This window comes from Zalophus californianus, chromosome 2, assembly GCF_009762305.2.
Source record: "Zalophus californianus isolate mZalCal1 chromosome 2, mZalCal1.pri.v2, whole genome shotgun sequence".
NCBI lineage: Eukaryota > Metazoa > Chordata > Mammalia > Carnivora > Otariidae > Zalophus > Zalophus californianus.
This window is the reverse complement of record NC_045596.1, coordinates 91,461,377-91,480,407: the sequence shown is the minus strand read 5'-3', so window position 1 is coordinate 91,480,407 and position 19,031 is coordinate 91,461,377. Positions and strand designations below refer to the sequence as shown.

The window sequence follows — 19,031 nt, the reverse complement described above, 5'->3', positions numbered from 1 at the left end:
CCCCAAAATGTCTGTAAGGTGGTGAAAAAAGAATGACCCTGTGGTTATACATACAATAATTCTTATCATACATGTTTCTATTTCTTTAATTTGTCTATTCAATTATCTATTCAGCAATCATTGTGGAGTTCTAGGCATATAAATTTGGCAAGGCTTTGGGGCTATCAAATACCTTTGGATTCAGGACTACTCTGGAAGAAGTCTACAGTCGAATGTGTCTTGTGACCAACAAAAATGAAAAATGTAGGTTCTCTCTTTCCAGACCTGGCTGAGTGGGAGAGCCATCATGGGAGTTGACACCTGCCACAACAAGGACCAAGAGTTTCCGTGCAACGAGCCCAAGAGCCAGGACATCTACCTGAGACTGTTGGTCAAACTGTACACATAGGTTTCTGGCCAGATGAACCAACTCTACCTTTAACCAAGTTGTGTTGAAGAGGTTGTTCCCACCAACCTGCTGCCTCTGTCCCTTTCCTGGATGATCTGGAAGATGAAGTTACCTGGTCAGGAAAACAAAACAGCTGTGGTTGTAGGAAGTATAACCAATGGTATGTATGTCCAGGAGGTGCCCAAACTGAAGGTGTGAGTCCTGTGCTTGAGCAGCTGGGCCTGGGTCTGCATCCTCAAAGCTGGAAGCAAGATCCTTACTTTTAACCAGTTGGCCCTGGATTCCCCCAGGGCTATGGCACCATCTTGCTCTCTGGTCCACGCAAGGGCAGAGAGGTATACAGGCATTGTGGCAAGGCCCCAGGAACCCCTCACAGCCACATCAAACCCTACGTGCGAGCCAAGGAACGGAAGTTCGACGGCACTGGAGGCCGCAGGTCCAACCGGGGCTACAAAAACCAACCCCAGATCCTGCCTTGTTACTATAAGATTTTGAATGCTGAAAAGAAAGGAAGGAAGGAAGGAAGGAAGGAAGGAAGGAAGGAAGGAAGGAAGGAAGGAAGGAAGGAAGGAAGGAAGGAAGAAGAAAAGGAAAAAAAGAAAAGAAAAAATAAGAAAAGAGAAAAGAAAAAAAGAAAAGAAAAGGAAAGGAAAGAATATGGTAATAAAGATAATGGGCAGACTAGGCACAGAAGATGGAATAATCAACATCACCTACGAAGGGAATAATTATAAATGGTCTTGGAACCAAAAAGGTCAGGACTTGCATTTTAGCTGTGCCATGAAATAGCTGTGTGATTGCGGGCACTACCAGCTTACTCCTCTGTGAAGTAGATCTTTACTGACTACTACCTCCTAGGACTCTTGGATGGACTCTGTAGACAGTACAAAGTCCTTAGCAAAATTACTACATGAAAGCTATTTTTAGCAATTGACAGTCCTCAATTTTAATTCATTTTTGCAACAATTTGACTCTGCTTATTTTATTCTGACAACCCCAAATTACTTTTTAAATATCCAAATGAACCATTGATGCCAAGACTATCAGTGGCATAGCAGGCCAATCAACCATTCCGTTTGTTTAGTGTTATCATTTTCCTCTGTTCAACAGTTTGATTAATTAGTTGCCTCTTTAATTATAAACTACCTTTGCTTTCTTACAAAAATGTTTAAAAAAAGAAAAAAATGTTTAAGAAGAAAAAAATGAAAGTGACAGGAAGGCATTAGCGATAAGCTGCTCATTCTCACAAAATTATTGTAATTTAGGCAAGTTTGGGAATTATTAGGATTGACAGAGAAGCTGACCTTTAATCTCAAATTGAAGTCTACTCTGCAAATTTGATGTTTTATAGATATTTTAGAAATGTGTCATGGACAGTAGGAAAATACTTGTCATATTGTAAAGAGTTAAAGATGATTTAATCATGAGAATGGGAATGTCATTTTAAAAAGAAAAGGGGGATCTATCCAGATAGAGGAAATGTGGGTAAAACCTTAAAGGCATGGGTCATTTACATCACATGTCAATAGAGTTGTGAAAATTCAGTGTAATGAGAACACAGGAAGCATGCGGGGAAGAGAAGAATATTAGTTTAGAGAGGGAATGGACAAGTTTATAAAAAAAAAAGTGTCTGGCTAAGGAGTTAGAATAATTTAAGAACATTTGAAGAAATGATAAAATTGGACTATTATATAGCTAGGATATTACAAAGAAACTTCTATTTGTGTCTATATATAGGGGACATGAGTAGGGGATAGTTAGACTCACAGGAAGGAAAGGAGGAAGGGATTGTGAAAAAGCCATGCTTGGTAGAGTAATTTTAGAACAGCCCAGAATCCAAAAGCTAGCATGGTACCTGGTTATTAATAGGCACTCAGTAAATTACAGCATGAATATAGAAAAGAGTTTAGAAATAAATTGGGGCTTATCTTTGATCAAATCCAGAAGCTATGATCTTACTAATTTTGCTGTGAACCAAATGTCTTGATTGTATTACTAGGGCATCCTTCCCCCACAATTAAAGTAAGAAGATGTTATGTATATACATAACTATTATAACTTTTCTAACCATAACTATTACAAATAAAGACCCTTGTCTTAAAGGGTCTTTAATTTACTTAATTTACTTTGAAGCTGAAGTAAATTAAAATCCTTCATTTCAAAGTTATGTGTTTAAGAAACATATTTTTTAAATGTTTAAAATATATTTCCCACTTCTAATTATTATTTTTTAAACTAACATATAATGTATTATTTGTTTCAGATCTGTGATTCATCAGTCTTACACAACAGCCAGAGCTCACCATGACACATACCCTCCCTAATGTCCATCACCCAGCCACCTCGTCTCCCCACATACCTCCCCTCCAGCAACCCTCAAGTTTGTTTCCTAAGATTAAGAGTCTCCTATGGCTTATCTCCCTCTCTGGTTTCATCTTGTTTTACTTTTTCCTCTCCTCCCTTATGAGCCTCTGCTTTATTTCTTAAATTCCTCATATCAGTGAGATGATATGATAATTGTCTTTCTCTGATTGACTTACTTCATTTAACATAATATCCTCTAGTTCTATCCACGTTGTTGCAAATGGCAAGATTTCATTTTTTGATGGCTGCATAATATTCCATTGTGTATATATACCACATCTTCTTTATCCATTCATCTGTCAATGGACATCTGGGTTCTTTCCATAGTTTGGCTATTGTGGACATTGCTGCTATAAGCATTGGGGTGCATGTGCCCCTTCAGATCACTACATCTGTATCTTTGGGGTAAAAATATATTCCCCACTTCTTTAAGGGTATAATTCCTTTGTATTCAACTATTAGATATATTTTTTTTCAGGTTGAGGTGCCATATTTATTGTAATTCTTGTGAATTTCTTAACCACTTAGCCAGTGTAAAAACTGTACTTTTTTTAAAATTAGGTTCCTGTCTTTTTTTTATTAGCTTCCTGTCTTTTTTTTATTATTATGTTATGTTAATCACCATACATTACATCATTAGTTTTTGATGTAGTGTTCCAGGATTCATTGTTTGTGTATAACACCCAGTGTTCCATGAAGTACGTGCCCTCTTTAATACCCATCACCAGGCTAACCCGTCCCCCCTCCCCCTCCCCTCTAGAACCCTCAGTTTGTTTCTCAGAGTCCATCGTCTCTCATGGTTCATCTCCCCCTCCGATTCCCCCCCTGCTATCTTATTCTTCTTGTTTTTTTTTTTTTTAACATATATTGTATTATTTGTTTCAGAGGTACAGGTCTGTGATTCAACAATTTTACACAATTCACAGCGCTCACCATAGCACATACCCTCCCCAATGTCTATCACCCAGCCACCCCATCCCTCCCACCCCCCACCACTCCAGCAACCCTCAGTTTGTTTCCTAAGATTAAGAATTCCTCATATCAGTGAAGTCATATGATACATGTCTTTCTCTGATTGACTTATATTTTTTAAAGACTACTTCTCAAGATCCACAAATAGCAAAGAAATTCACAAAACTAATACTTTGGAAACTTCCACACATTCTTTCAGAACAATTCTCAGTCATTCTGTGATTTGGGGCAAGTGATTTAACTTTCCTGAGTTTCACTTCCCTCTTTCCTTTGGTAGAAGTGATACTCTGTTTCCCAAAGACTAGCTTTATTAATTAGTTAATATTGGCAAAGATTAATAGTATGTGAAGATGTAAATTATTATTATTTTAATTTTTATTCCTGAATTCACATTTCTAGAATGAAATTTGGCTTGGCTAATTTTGGTAATTATAAAATTAAACTTTATTTTTTTAGCTATCATTTATTTAATTTCCACTATGTGCTGAACACGAAGTTAAATCTATAAAACAATTATCTACTAAAAAAATCCAGATAAGTAATATTCTCATTGTATAGAATAGAAAAAATGAGGTATAGAGGAATTAATAATCTGTTCGAGATTACACAACTGTAAATAAAGAGATTTAAGACCTCTGCTCAAAACTAACATATTAAATTAGCTATTATTAATATCTGATATTCTGTATCAATCATGAATATTAATGGATCTGCTGCCTCTCACAGTCTCTAAAAGTTAAAGCTTGGCTAATCAATTTAGTTTATTCCTTTTAATCAGATATCATGTAGGTAATATGCAATCACCCATTGCTTTTTTTTACTAAATTTATTAACTGTCTGCATATACCCCTGTAAAACTTGTTTAGTAAAATAAATCCAGTAAAGTAAAATAAGTCTTATTTAGTACAATAAGTTCAGTATCTTTATAGGTTCTTTATTATTTCCAAAACATAAAATAATTTTTATTATTACCAATACCACCCCCATTAATATTTCATTGCTCTAGGCCTATCAACTCATATGTTTGTTGAATATTACATGAGTGAATATACATAAATATTATTCATTTGATATCTCAATATGTAGCAATTTTTTATTTTAAAGAGTCCAAAATAGTCCCTGGTCCAAAATTTTAAAGGGCTAATGAGTTGAAATTGTCACCACCTATGTTTTAGTATATACCTACTACAGTCTTTTATTTTCTTCTTTTGTATCTTTAAATCAAAAGACTTTCCCCAATATTATATCCCCATTTTTAATATAACGAGCCACTTTTTTCCTTCTCTTCTATTTTTTGGATCTCATATACAACACTTATTCCTCAAGTTCAATTTCTTCTTAGTCTTCTTTATAGAGTATATTTCACCTACCAGTTTTGATATTCCAATTAAGGAAATGTTATCTTTCCATTTTTATTATGCTCAACAGGTCATATTCTCCATCATTTAGAAACATTTCCAGTTAATCTTTTTAATTTCCCATTTACTTTGTAGTTACTTATAGACAATTAAGTCCAGTATGTTAATATTACTTATCACTTATCTTATATTTCATCTTAGCTTGTAGAACTCCCTATTCTCTTCATTGTGCATGTTGAGATTATTTGGGCTAAGCAAAAGATCCTCCCTTAATACCCAATTTAAAGCCAACTTAATGAGCCCTGCCAGTTCCGAACACAACAGGGAGTTTGGTATCCCATCTGGTTAAGTGGAGACTACAATAACTTCCATGATGAGGACATCTGTTTAGAAAAATCAGAGTTCCATAAATCTAAAACTCTCCTTCCTGTACCACTAACACACCCATAATTTGTGCTTTATCTTTATTCTCCTTCATGTGTGATACCAAGGTCTTCAAGATGACTCCCTTTCCTCAATTCCCTTAACTAAACTTCTTGGTACATATAAAGTAAAAATAAAACAGCAAAGTTGAAATCATGTAACCGGTCCAGACTTGTTCTTTTCATCCACAATGTTTGTTTCTGTCAAATACATTTAGAAGATGATACAAATACAGATCTGCCGATGATGACAGAAACCATACTCAACATCTGTACAGTGTTCACTAAGTTAAGCCCTAGAAATTCCATATGCATTATTACCTTTAATCCTGACAATAACCATAAGAAGAAAGTAAATGAGTATTCTGATCACTTCTCCAGCACTCATTCCATTCCTCATCAATTCTGTAGCAAAAAAAGGACAATTGGAAAAAATACACTATAAAACAGCAGCAGCGACAACAATAAAAATAAATAAAACAAAGACAAAACTTTCTGCCTTCATGAAGTTTACATTCTCTCATTCTCCTGAAGCTTGAGCAACTGTGGACTCTGATGTATGAGCCAAGAAATCTCCTCATGTTATCTACTTAAATGTTATTGACACAATTTTACAGGGAAAACAAATAAGCGTTGTGCTTTAGTTAAATAGATATGGGAACACAATGAATACCTTAACCTACCAAAACCAAAACAATAAGAGATAACAATAACAACACCTTTAATGTGTCAGATACTATAATCATCACTGAAAACACAAATAAAGTGAAACCCATGCCCATGTTTTCAAGCAGAACACATAAGGTACCAGAAAACAATACTTACTTACTCTAAAGTAAGTAAAGGTGAGTAAAAACTTATCTCAAGAACCAACACGCATGAATATTACTCATTAACAAAAGACTCAGTCTCTCTCTCTCTCTGACCTTGTTTACCTCTATGTTACATATCATTTTAACCTCCAGAAAGCCGTAATGTCTAATATAAAAAGAAATTAAAAGAATCACTTGCTTATTTTAGTGAAAAGTGATTCTTTATAGCAATAGGAGAAAGGCAAACTTTAAAGGAAGATCTACATAGTTAACATAAAAAAAGTAAATGGAGAGACGTAACAGAGAGGCCAACAAATGGCAATAAACCCTAAGGAAAATACTCTTCTATAAACACATTGAATGATTAGTGGTGGTAGTAATTTCAAGTCATGTAATAGAGTGAAAATTATGACGAGTACATTACACTTAACAATTCAGGGGAGTATACCTTTTAAGTACATTTCTATTAAAATGAATTCTGTCTTTTTAAAGGATTCAGCTTAAAGGTGTTAATCATCAGTTTTCCAGCAAACCTGGTCATGCTAAATATAGGTAGGTTTATTTTTGAAACTAAAATAATCTCAATAATTGTGAGCAGTCCCCAATGGTATTATGTACCTTTGAAACCTTCACTCCACTTTCCTTCCCCACTGATTGTAAACATTTCCCAGGAAACCCTCAGGAGGAACCTGAGCTTTTACATCAATGCTTTTAGAAATTAAAAAAAAAAAAAAAAAACACTTTTTTTTTGTCCACATACATGTTCTTTCTTATAATCTTAACCCTTTTACTCTTCCTAGAAAGAGTTAGCTCTACTCACTATTTCTAGTTTTAATCTACATTTCCATTCTAAGCCTACGTCACTCTGGCTTCCAACCATTTTACAAAAGACATAAAGTACCGTGCATATTCTTTTCAGTTTTCATCACACTTCAACAGCAGTATTCCCCATGGTTGACCATGTCCTCCTTAAAATCTGCTATTCCTTTGGCTTTTGAGATACAGATTTCCCCTGCTTTCTGAAAGTAGAGCATTCCCCTGAAACCTTTTGTAAGTGGAAATTGCATAAAGCGAAGGAGAAATTACCATTAATTTATAGGGAAATTTTTTAATTAAGTTTTTTTATTTTAATTCCAGTATAGGTAACATACGGTGTTATATTAGTTTCAGGTGTCTAACATAGTGATTCAACAATTCTGTATATACGGAAAATTTTTAGCACTCCCAGACCCAGTAATCAACCTCTCCTAGATTTTTCTGAAATCTGAGGACACATCTTGTGAAGGAACGCACGGAATAAATTGAGATAAATCAAAGATGCTCACAGACACAGTTCAAAGCTGTGGTGGCTGGATGCTGAGTGTCGTTCCCAGGGAAGGAGTTTGGCGGTGCCACTCTCACTGCTTAGGGTGTGTGCTGCTTCAGTAATATCTCACTGCAACACACAATGCGGAATGCTATTTTTGCTTTCTGCCTTTTTTCATAAAAGCAAAAATCTTCTTTGGATTCTTTCAGTTACCAAAAAGGTATTGATGTAAGTCTTTCATAAAAGCAAAGTGGCCTAACGTGAGCTTTTGAAAAGCAGATACCTGTATAATTCATGTTTTTTTACCTATCTGGCTATTCTTCTCCTTGCTGGACTCAACCTCCTCTGCTTGTCTAGTGCATGTTAAATTCCTTGACCCGGAAATCTAATCCATCTCTACCTCTCATTCTACACTTTTCCCCCAGATGGTCTCATTCAACTAGATAGAGATGACCCATAAAATTTAACTCCAGGTCAGGCATCTCCTCCGAGCTTCTGACTCATAAGGTTTTCTAACGGTTTAACATTTCTTGACTCTCAAAAGTATCACAAATTCAACATAACCAAGACTACATTCATGATCTTTCCATGGCTTCCTTCCTCTAATCAATGACCGACCTCATGTTCCATCTAGTTATACCAGCTAAAAAACTAGGACTCATTTCTGAGATCTCCCTCTCCTTCAACATCCTAAACAATCCATTCATAATACACTCTGTCAATTTTACCTACTAAATATTTCTTGAATCTTTCCATGTCTTTGTTTCCCCTCACCACCTTCTTAGGGCAAGTTGTCATCCTTGTTCTGTTATATCCTACTAATTTGTTTATCTCTACTAACTTGTCTATCTCCATCTGTTTTGGTATCCCACCCACCCATTCTCCACAAGATAACCAGAGCAATCTATTCTAGAAGTAAATCAATTTATATCATCTTCCTACCTAAAACTCTCCAGTAATTTCCCCTTGCTCATAGGTAGGCACAACTGAGAATGGTCTATAAGGACTTAGGGGGTTCGGATTGTTATCCTACTCCAGTCTTATCTTGAACCATTACTAACTATCCTTCTTCCTGCCCTGTCATATTAGACTTCTGCTCGTTACTGTGTATATGCGCCACGGTTGGTTCTGTCAAGTGTTTTTATCTGTACTGTTCTCTCGGACTGATACACTATTTCCTCCCCTCTTACCTAGCTAAGTCCTATTTAACCTTCAGATGTCAAATCACACGTCCTTTCTTAAGAAAAAGCTTCCTTGGCTTCTCTGAAGATATTAAATCCCCATATATTATAATATCACTCTATTTTTAAAAGTACTTTCCCTGTTCAATTTTACATTTGTGTGTGTTTGATTAAGGCGTATGTCTCCCTCTAGAATGCACACTACCTAAGAACAGGGATTAGAACTAGTTTGACTCACTATTTAATCCCAAGGCCCAATAGAGTGCCTAGAGCAGAGTTTCTATTCAATAATCAATAATCAAGGCTGAATGAATAAATGAATGACTATCTTCAATCTCCTGCTTAGTCTGAATAAATGAATGCTTTATTGAGCTTCCACTTGTGCCTAATTTTCAATATCTTCTTCCATTTCAGATAATTTAAGCTGTAATGAACCTTAAGTAACTTAAGGAGCAAAATCTTGAGGAAAAAAATGACTTTATTTGGTTATATACTCTTTATATTCCTTATCACTTTTAATCTTGATTTTACCAATTTATATTTTCAGAAGCTTCTACCCCCTGTATTGTCCCAGATTAAACAGATATTTTTGGTGCATAAATGGTATCTCTTATTAAGTGACTTAACCACGATACAACTAAATTGTGGTGGATAACGGATCTAAAATGCTACTTATCTGACATCTAATTCCATTTTGTTTCCTCCAAATGGGCAGCTATGAAGTAGCCACTAAAAGAGAGAACAGACCATAAGAATTGCAGGTAATTCTTCTAAAATATTATGTAGGTCTATTTATCCTTTTCATGATCCACTCTTTCTTTCACTTATAGGAAACATGAAGACTGCCATTTTTCTACGAGATTTAGTTCAGGCCTACAGGCCCCCAAAAGATTTGACGAGATACTCTTGTGGCTTCATGAGAAGTTGTGTTGAATCTTAATGTCTGGTCCCATCCCTTCCTATTTTGGTAGTCCTGTGGGTCCTTTCCTACTTTTTAAGTAGAAGATAAAAATAGAAAATGCTAGCTTAGTGTGTGGTTTCCGAAAGATTGCTGATTCTTTGTCTATACCAAACTTCATTAAAGAAAAGATGTCCAAGAAAAAAGTGGTTCAAAATCATAGATTCATATCCAAGCACAGATACTTCAGTTAAAATGGTATTTCTCTTTGATGGAAATATTGTATCTAAAATACAGTATATATTGTATCTAAAATCTAGTGTATATATATAGTATATATTTCATGGTTTTAATAAACTATATTTTTCAAAATGGAATGAATTTTGGTAAATATTCTCATTATGAAAATCATACTGGTCCCATATAATTGGCATGGCACTTGGCAATTTTCAATGTTCTCTTTAGTATTTTCACTGCACTATCCTGGGATTTACAATGCTCTAAGATGGCATTAATATGTGAAGAATATTTACCCTTGACAGGATATAGACCTGGGTTATTATGGACCTTGAGACTGTTATACAAATTATACATATAACCCACCAGTCTTGAATAATATTGGGAATGGAATCAATGTTTGGAGTGATACATTCAGAAAATCCAAACTTGTGTCCATCCCTTATTTCTTGTTTGTTTGTTTGTTTTCCCTCAGTCATTTCTCCTATTTCTTCTGTTCCTATATTTGCTTTTATCCAGTTGTTTTAATATGGCAGCAACTGCTTTTCACTTCATAGTCACTAAAGAACAAAACCGAATGGTGGTAAGGGAAACTAAACAAATTCTGTGTGTTTTCCATTAATAATACTCATTTTTATAATGACACTACAGTTAGAGGCAAATTTCAGGGATTTAGAAAATTCATTCCCGATAATATCAAATGAGATATTATTATATGTTTATTCATATTATGTATGTTTACTCACATATTACTGAGCAGTGTTTCATAAATACTTTAATTCATTACTTTTTAGACAACATACAAATTCTATATCAAATTTGTTATTCTACTTGTTAAATATTGGAAAATATATTCCAAATGTAAACATATCATATATTCACTGTCTCTTACTCCTTCAGCCTCTGTTCCTTGATGATCACCGATCATCAAAAAACAAGCTTCTTTTCTTTTCTGGAACTTACCAGACTCCATTTTGTCAAACAGTGAGACATTAGGTGGTCCTTGAAGAATGGACAGGATTTCAAAGGGTGGAATGGTGGCAGATAAACATTTTTCCTGATGGGATCATGGCCCAAGGGAAAAGGGCTGTCATGTTTATCAAATGATATGGCTAGGGGCACCTGGGTGGCTCAGTCGTTAAGCGTCTGCCTTCGGCTCAGGTCATGATCCCTGGATCCTGGGATCGAGCCCCGCATCAAGCCCCGCATCAAGCCCCGCATCAAGCCCCGCATCGGGCTCCCTGCTCAGCGGGAAGCCTGCTTCTCCCTCTCCCACTCCCCCTGCTTGTGTTCCCTCTCTCGCTGTGTCTCCTTCTGTCAAATAAATAAATAAAATCTTTTAAAAAAATGATATGGCTAGAATGCAGGGTACAAGAATTTTATTATTTAAATGACTTCTCAGTATACTATGGAAATTGTTTTTGTTTCTTTTTTGTTTTTGTTAACAGTTTTAATGAGGTGTAATTGACATTTAATGAAACTTGTTTTCAGTGTACAACTCAATGATTTTTGGTGTACTTACAGAGTGTAATTATTACGACTATGTAGCTTCAGAACATTTTGAATTTGTCTTAGACTATTCTAAAGTGATTTAAGATAGAATACAATTTTTAAGGAGAGAAAAATCCCCCATAACATTAATATATTTCAAATATATAAAACAGCATCAGAATATAGATCCAGCCCGAGCTAATGACAAATTTTCTGTTTTTTAAGAAAGTCAGTAAAGTGGGTAGTTTGGATTTAATGTATTGTAATATCAGCCATGAACGACAGCATGCCCACTATTATCAAAACCATCATCCTACCATTCTTTTGTATAAATTAGATATGACAAATGAACTCTAAAATTGTTTTCCTTTAGATTTTAAGACTAGGTGTAAAAGCCAACCATCGAGGCATTCATGTGAAGTTCGTGTCTGATGAGGGTGTGAGAGTGTTTACACAATCAAAGTACTAGTAGTTGAAAACTTCCAGAGAAATAAGGGGAAAAAAAAGATGATATATGTGAACCCACAAGTGGCTAAGCTGATTTTAAAACACTAGAGACTTATCAGTGATATTCTTGTCAGTTATCAGGTGTTATTCTTCCTGAAGCTACAACTCCCAAATCAGTGGCAGCGTATTGAGACTTTTCTTCCCAAGATCCAGAAACATTCTCACTTGCCAAAATGGAGATAATCTCCCAAAAAGTGAATATTCAGGAAACTTCAATTACATGAATCTCATTTATATCCAAATCCCTATCATAAGAAATTAAGCCATATACTCTGAATGAGAAACTCTTTTGCGTTCATCTAATCCCAGTGTTTATCTGAATGAATTCACTGTCACCCCACTCTTTTACTCAAGGATTTGCAACGGGTTCTACATCATTCCCTAGGCCCGTTTTAAAGCCGATACGAGAGTATGGGTGCCTTACACTTGCAGGTCCACACACATTTGCATCTGCTTGTGCCTTCTAAAAGCTCTGAATCATTGGTTCTCAAATTTGGCTGCACATTGTCAGCACCCGCAGAACCTTAGCCGCAACTGGTGCCCAGGGTCTCTGGTTTTATTAGCATGGCAAGTTTTCATAGCTCTCCTGGGGATTCTAAGAAGCAGCAAAGTTTGAAAATCACCGCCCTCAACCACTGAGGGAAAAAAGGTAGACCATGCTCATGCCCTGCTCCTGGTACTAAGAACTAATTCTGCTCTGAATGCCATACTGAGCACATGGAAGAATATATATTCTTAGTCTGAATATGAGACACAAAAGCTTCCTGAAGCAACAACAGTCTTTGCCAACCTCTAAGTCTTTGCCAGAGGGACTGATACACTTTCCATTTCAAAATGTTTCTTCCTTGACCTTTTGCTGTCGACCAGATGCTTCGTTATTTCTTATTATGAGTTTTACAGAATCAGATGAGTGCTATTTGCATTGGCCTCCATCACTTCCTGGTAAGGGGCAGATTAAAATCCCTATACTACCTTTAGAAGAATTTCTCTGTTGGCACCAGCTATATTCAGGAGACCTTTTAAAAGTAAACAAGAAAACCTTTCCTAATATAATCTCCATGGAGATTATTTCAGAGGATGGGATTTGTGGTTGATTTCACTCACATTATTATTTAAAATAAATGCAAAAGAGAAGCCACAAAATATAGAATATTAAGACAAAGTTTAAGTATAAATTAAAATAAAAATTTGAGTTTTGAAATTCACTTATTTTGACTTATTTAACAATATTATTTGAAAGATCAGTAAAAAAAAAATACTTTTAAGCTGTTGAATTTTAAGTTTTTCCGAAGCATCTTTTTTTTTTACCCCCTGCCAGCGGAATTCTCTGAGGCAAATCGAGTGAAATATTTCGCTGGAGGGGATACTTTACTTTCAAGAAGCATTCTTTTGCATCATGAAATATAGCGAGGGAAGGAAAAAAAATCAAAGGCAATGCTATAATTTGTGGCAGGCAAGAAAAAATTAATATTAACATGGTCATGAGATCTCTTAATTTTCCTACAGCTTAAGTCATGATTTAAAAATCTGTTAATTATTCAGATATTAAAACATGCACCCACATAGTTTTTACTTCTTTCATTTAAATATTCGTTGTTTTTCCCTTTGATGGCATGTCAAGGGAAGAGAATGCCCTTTACGACTTATCTCAGACATCTGCTGCTGAGGAACCTTCTGTTAATTATCCTGACATATCTAACCTGTGAGGATTTTTTATTTTTATGAGCTGAAGACTAAAAGGTAAAGAGAAAATAAAAGAAGAACTACAGTTAAAGCATTCCATAATTGAATGATACACCTAAGTCATTTTCACATTATTAACTTGGTTCATACAATTCATAGTCTCTTTAACAATTTAAGATCTAAATATTCAGAACATGCTTCACGAGCAGTTGTGAGGCACGTGAGGTACAGCAAATGGATGTTCTTTTTGTGTTTGAGGCTCTCTGTCTAATATATTGTGTGTATGATTTTTTTTTTTTTTTTTTGCCATAGTTAGTACCTTATGCCCTTAATAGTGCCTTGCGTTGTTATTGTTAAGGAGGTTCTTGCCTGAAGGAAAAGAGAAGATTTATTCCTATGAGATTTTCTAAGATATTCTGTGGATTGCAGATGGCATAGTTTTACATTTATTGAAATTGTCTTTCCCTTGGGTCTTAAGAAAATGTGCCTAAAGCTATTATCGTAACTATCGACTCTTTGGGATTTCACGGACGCAGCTCTCTGTCCCAAGTGGTTCCAAAATGACCTTTATGAGCCAAAGTTCAAGCTGAGTGAAGGTTCTAAGATGGAGATTAGAGACCTGTCAGTTGTCTGAAAGGATAAAAGTGTAAAATCATATGTGATGCTCAGTTCAGCCACATCAAACACTAAGAAATGTTTACTGAATGAACTACACCATCTCTAATCATACTTTTCCCTTAAGTATCCACGTTATCATGAGCCCCAAACACGGAGAGAGGCTGCAAGTGAAGAGCTCCTAATAAGTATGCACCAATTAGAGTAGGCATGTGCTTGCACCTTAATTTCGCCCCGCAATTATTTTTACTGTTCAAATGAATTTGACTTGTTTTTAGAAACTCTCCATCCCATTCTGCCACTTCTTTTAATTAACTTTTCAAAATTAAGAGAGAAAAATCTGAGACATAATGACACATTAAATATGGTGGGGAAAGCAAAGGCAAAATACGTGTTTACCAGAGCACGATATGGAAAATCTCTCAACTGTGGTGCTTTGCAAGAATAAGTTCCCTTTGTGCATAGTTCTATACATCTAATTTCTAGTAGTAAAAAGAGGGGCGTCAGTGACAAATGCAAAGTAGGCAACTGTGAAAGTACGACTTGCAATTTCCGGAGGTCAAATACTAGTCTCCTGCTGCAGACACCACTCCCGGTGAAAATGAATCAAGCCGGAGTGGAAAGCCTCGGTAGCAATGCATCCCTCTCCCTACCCACCACCCATGGTGCTGCCACGATCTTTTAATTTGCCATATCTTGGTCGTAGTTTTCTATTCTCTGAACACCTGAACGCATATTGCATGCCTCATTGATGCATCATTTGGAAAAAATTAGCACTTATCATCTTGTTATATTACTAAGAGGCAATATTATAGTCATTTAGCTACCTGACAGGTACTTACCTTTGTTGGAAAAATAATAAATTAAACTAGTGAACTATTTGGGATAGTGATCTAACTACTGAAAAGACAAATACTAAGAGGAAAAAAAACGTTAAACACATAAAGCTGGACCCTGGAAGTTCTATTATTTAAACAGTTGCATATTTTTATTAGCTATTCAAAAGTAGTTTTACTGTAGTATTGTACATTATGTGTTTAGAGGTCCAAATATTTTAATGCATTGTTCTCCTCATGAAATAGCTGTCAGATTATAATTGGATTCAGTATTGCCTTAAAGCACATGTGTTTCCTTTAACATTTATCTTTAAACAGATTTCTACCTTATTATTAGTTCCTTTTTTTTAATGCTTACACAGAGAGCTGATTTCCCTAAGTTATAATTTAAATAACTCTTGGTCTTCACTAATTCCAAATTGTGTAACATCATAAAATAATCTAATTAAAAAAAGCAAAGGCCTCTACTTTACATAATGTATTCAACAACCAACAACTAAAAACTCCTGTGATTTTTTTTATCTGTAAGGGAATTATATAGACAAGAGCTTAATTAAAGTTGATCTCTCTCTATTTTATATCTTTACAGATAGAGGCTTGGAAGAATAATGCTTAAAATTTCTCCAACTAACATATCAATCTTCACCACCTCGAAATAGTTCTATTTTTTAAATGGAAGAAAGACAATTTAGAAATATCTTTTGTTATTCAAAACTGAATCATGAACACCATTTAAATGATACCTAGAATGCTTAAGCTGTTTAGAGCATCTTCGTATCTCCCATCAAAGCATAAATTTGTGACTTACCATTCCCTCTCCTTCAAAAAGGCCATGGACTTAAACAAAATATGGACTCTCTCCCTAACAGTAAATAGAATTATCATCAAAAATGAATTTTTAAAAATACGTAATAAATACTTGCAAATTTTTTTTCCGCTTTATCAAACTACAAAGTTACAACTTGAGGAATGTTATTACAAATCCTCACAGCCTAATGATCAATGGAAAATCCCCTCCTACTTCTGACAGCAGAAGAGGAAAAGTAACCATTCTGAAATATGCCCAGAACTTTCTGTTCTTAACAAGGCCTGCTCTTAAGGTAAACTATTTTACCAGAGCCTAACCAACTGAAGTTTTACCAAACCCTAAATGACCTGGAAAAGGAAGATACTGAACTCCAACCCCCTTTAGCCTTTAATGTGGAGGAAGAGAAATACCCAGCTTAGGTTCACTAGAAGATTGAGACCTAACGATAGGACCTTAGAGAATGCTTCCCGTGTCCCACACCTTACTACCACATTGATAGGGCTCCTGTGTAATCACAAGGATTAAAGCCAAAAGAACTGCAAATCTCAGTACCCAAGAAGGCTCTAGGGAAACTCAAAGACAACAGGGGAGACAAAAAAAAGGACACTAGAGGAAATTTTAGCCTGTGACACCACAACTACAGCAAACAGTGAACACAGTCTACTGCTAGCCATATAACCATAAACCTTACAATGAAGACCTATCTACCTCAGTTCCTTTCTCCTGATACACCATGTCTGACTTTGAATAAAGTCATGTTAAAAGGCAAAGACATAGTCTGAAGAAATAAAGCAAGTATCAGAACTAGACTCAGGCATGGCAGAGAATTTGTAATTATCAGACTGGGAATTTAAAATAACTTGATATGCTAAGAGCACTAATGGAAAAAGTAAACAGCAAAAACAGATGGGAAATGTAAGCAGAAGACTGAAATTCTAAGGAAGATCCAAAAGAAAAAGCTAGATATCAAAATCACTATAACAAAAATAAAGAATGCCTTTAATGGGGCTCATCAGTAGACTGGACACAGCTAAAGGGAGAGTCAGTGAGTTTGAAGGAATGTCACTAGAAACTTCCCAAAGTGAAAAACAAAGAGAAAGAAGAATGAAAAAATATATATGGAATAGAATATCCAAGAACTGTGGAACAGTTATGAAGAAGTAACATATAACATAGACCTAATGGGAAGAAGAAGAAAGAAGAAGAAATACATGAAGTAATATTGACTGAGAATTTTCCAAACTTAATGAAAGATCCAGTTATCTGAGGGAATACGAAGCAGGATAAATATCAAAATATCTGTCCCTAGGTAAATCATTTAAACTGCAGAAAATCAAAGACAAAGAGAAAATCTTGGAAGAAACTGGGGTAGGGATGGGGGTGGGGTATTACCCATAAAGGAAAAAGGATAAGAATTACATTGGACATCTTTTTAGAAATCATGCAAGCACAAAGAAAGTGGAGCAAAATATTTAATATGCTGATTGAAAAAAAAATCCCACCAACCTGGGATTTTATTCAGTGAAATTATCTTTCAAAAGTGGAGGAGAAATACTTTTTCAAACAAACAGAAATTTAGGAAATTTGTCACCAGAAGAACTGCCTTGCAAGAAATGTTAAAAGAAGTTCTTCAGAGAGAAAGAAAATAATATAGGTCAGAAACTTGAATCCACATAAGGGAGAGTGTTAGAGAAAGAATACATTTCTTTAAAAAATTAAAATGGGCAAAAGATTTAAATAGGCACATCACAAAAGAAATGTCTCAATGGTCGATAAACATAAAAAAAAGTTAACAAAGATATAAAGCTAAACAATAATGAAACAAAACTATATAACCCTCCAGCCAGTCACCCACTGACAAAAGCTAGAAGACAGAAATTATCAAGTGGTGGTAAGGGTGTGGAGCAGCTGTAATTCTATACACTGCTGCAGAAATAACAACTGGTATACCCACTAGGGAAAACCATTAGGCAGCAACTTTAAAAACTGACCATATCCACTACACTGTAGGACCCTCTAATTTCCTTCCTAAGAATATACCCAACAGAAATGCAAACATAAGTTCACCACAAGGCCTGTTGAAGAATGTTTATAGCAGCACTGTTTGCACTATCCAAAATCTAGAAATTATCCAAATGACCATCATCAATAGAATAGATACATTACTTGTGGTATAGTCACACAATAGAATATTATGAAGCAACGGAAAGGTACTTTACATAACAGAATAATATGAATGAATTCCAAATGCAATGCTGAACAAAAAACGCCAGATACAAGAGAGTGTATGCTGAATGATTCTGCTATGTCAAGTTCAAAAACAAATAAAACTAATCTATGGTATTGGAGATCCGGATAGTGATCATTTTTTGAGTAAGGATAGCAGTTGGGAAGGATATGACTGGGGCTTTTGGGATGTTGGTCAAGATTAGTTTCTTGGTCTGAATGTGTTCCAAATAGTAAAAATTCACTAATTTGTGCACTTATGTGTACTTTTCTATGTATGAATACATATATATATTCTGTGTATGAATATATATATACATATTCTGTGTAGATAGATATGTCAAGAGAAAGTTGACACAAATCTTTAATTTTTTAAAACAGAGATCTTTAAATAGACAGTGGTTTTCAAACAATTTAGCTGGAACTCTTTCTTTTTAATTAACATAAAATGTATCATTTGTTTCAGGGGCACAGGTCTGTGATTCATCAGTCTTATACAATTCACAACACTTCCATAGCACATACCCTCCCCAGTGTCCATCACCCAGCCACCCCTCCACTCCAGCAACCCTCAGTTTGTTTCCTGAGATTGAGTCTCTTATGGTTTGTCTCCCTCTCTGGTTTCATCTTGTTTCATTTCCCCCCCTTCCCCTATGATCCTCTGTCTTATTTCTCAAATTTCATATAGCAGTGAGATCATATGATACCTGTCTTTCTCTGATTGACTTATTTTGCTTAGCATAATACCCTCTAGTTCCATCCACTTGTCGTTGCAAATAGCAAGATTTCATTTTCTGATGGCTGCATAAAAATTCATCTGTTGATGGACATCCAGGCTTTTTCCATAGTTTGGTTATTGTGGACATTGCTGCTATAAACACTGGGGTGCATGAGCCCCTTTGGATCACTACATTTGTATCTTTGGGG

The 19,031-nt window shown here is 35.3% G+C and overlaps 1 pseudogene; it reads left to right on the top strand.

The window, feature by feature from the left end:
- The first annotated feature begins 286 nt into the window (after positions 1–286).
- LOC113925517 overlaps positions 287–19,031 on the top strand; it is a 34,711-nt pseudogene continuing 15,966 nt past the window's right edge.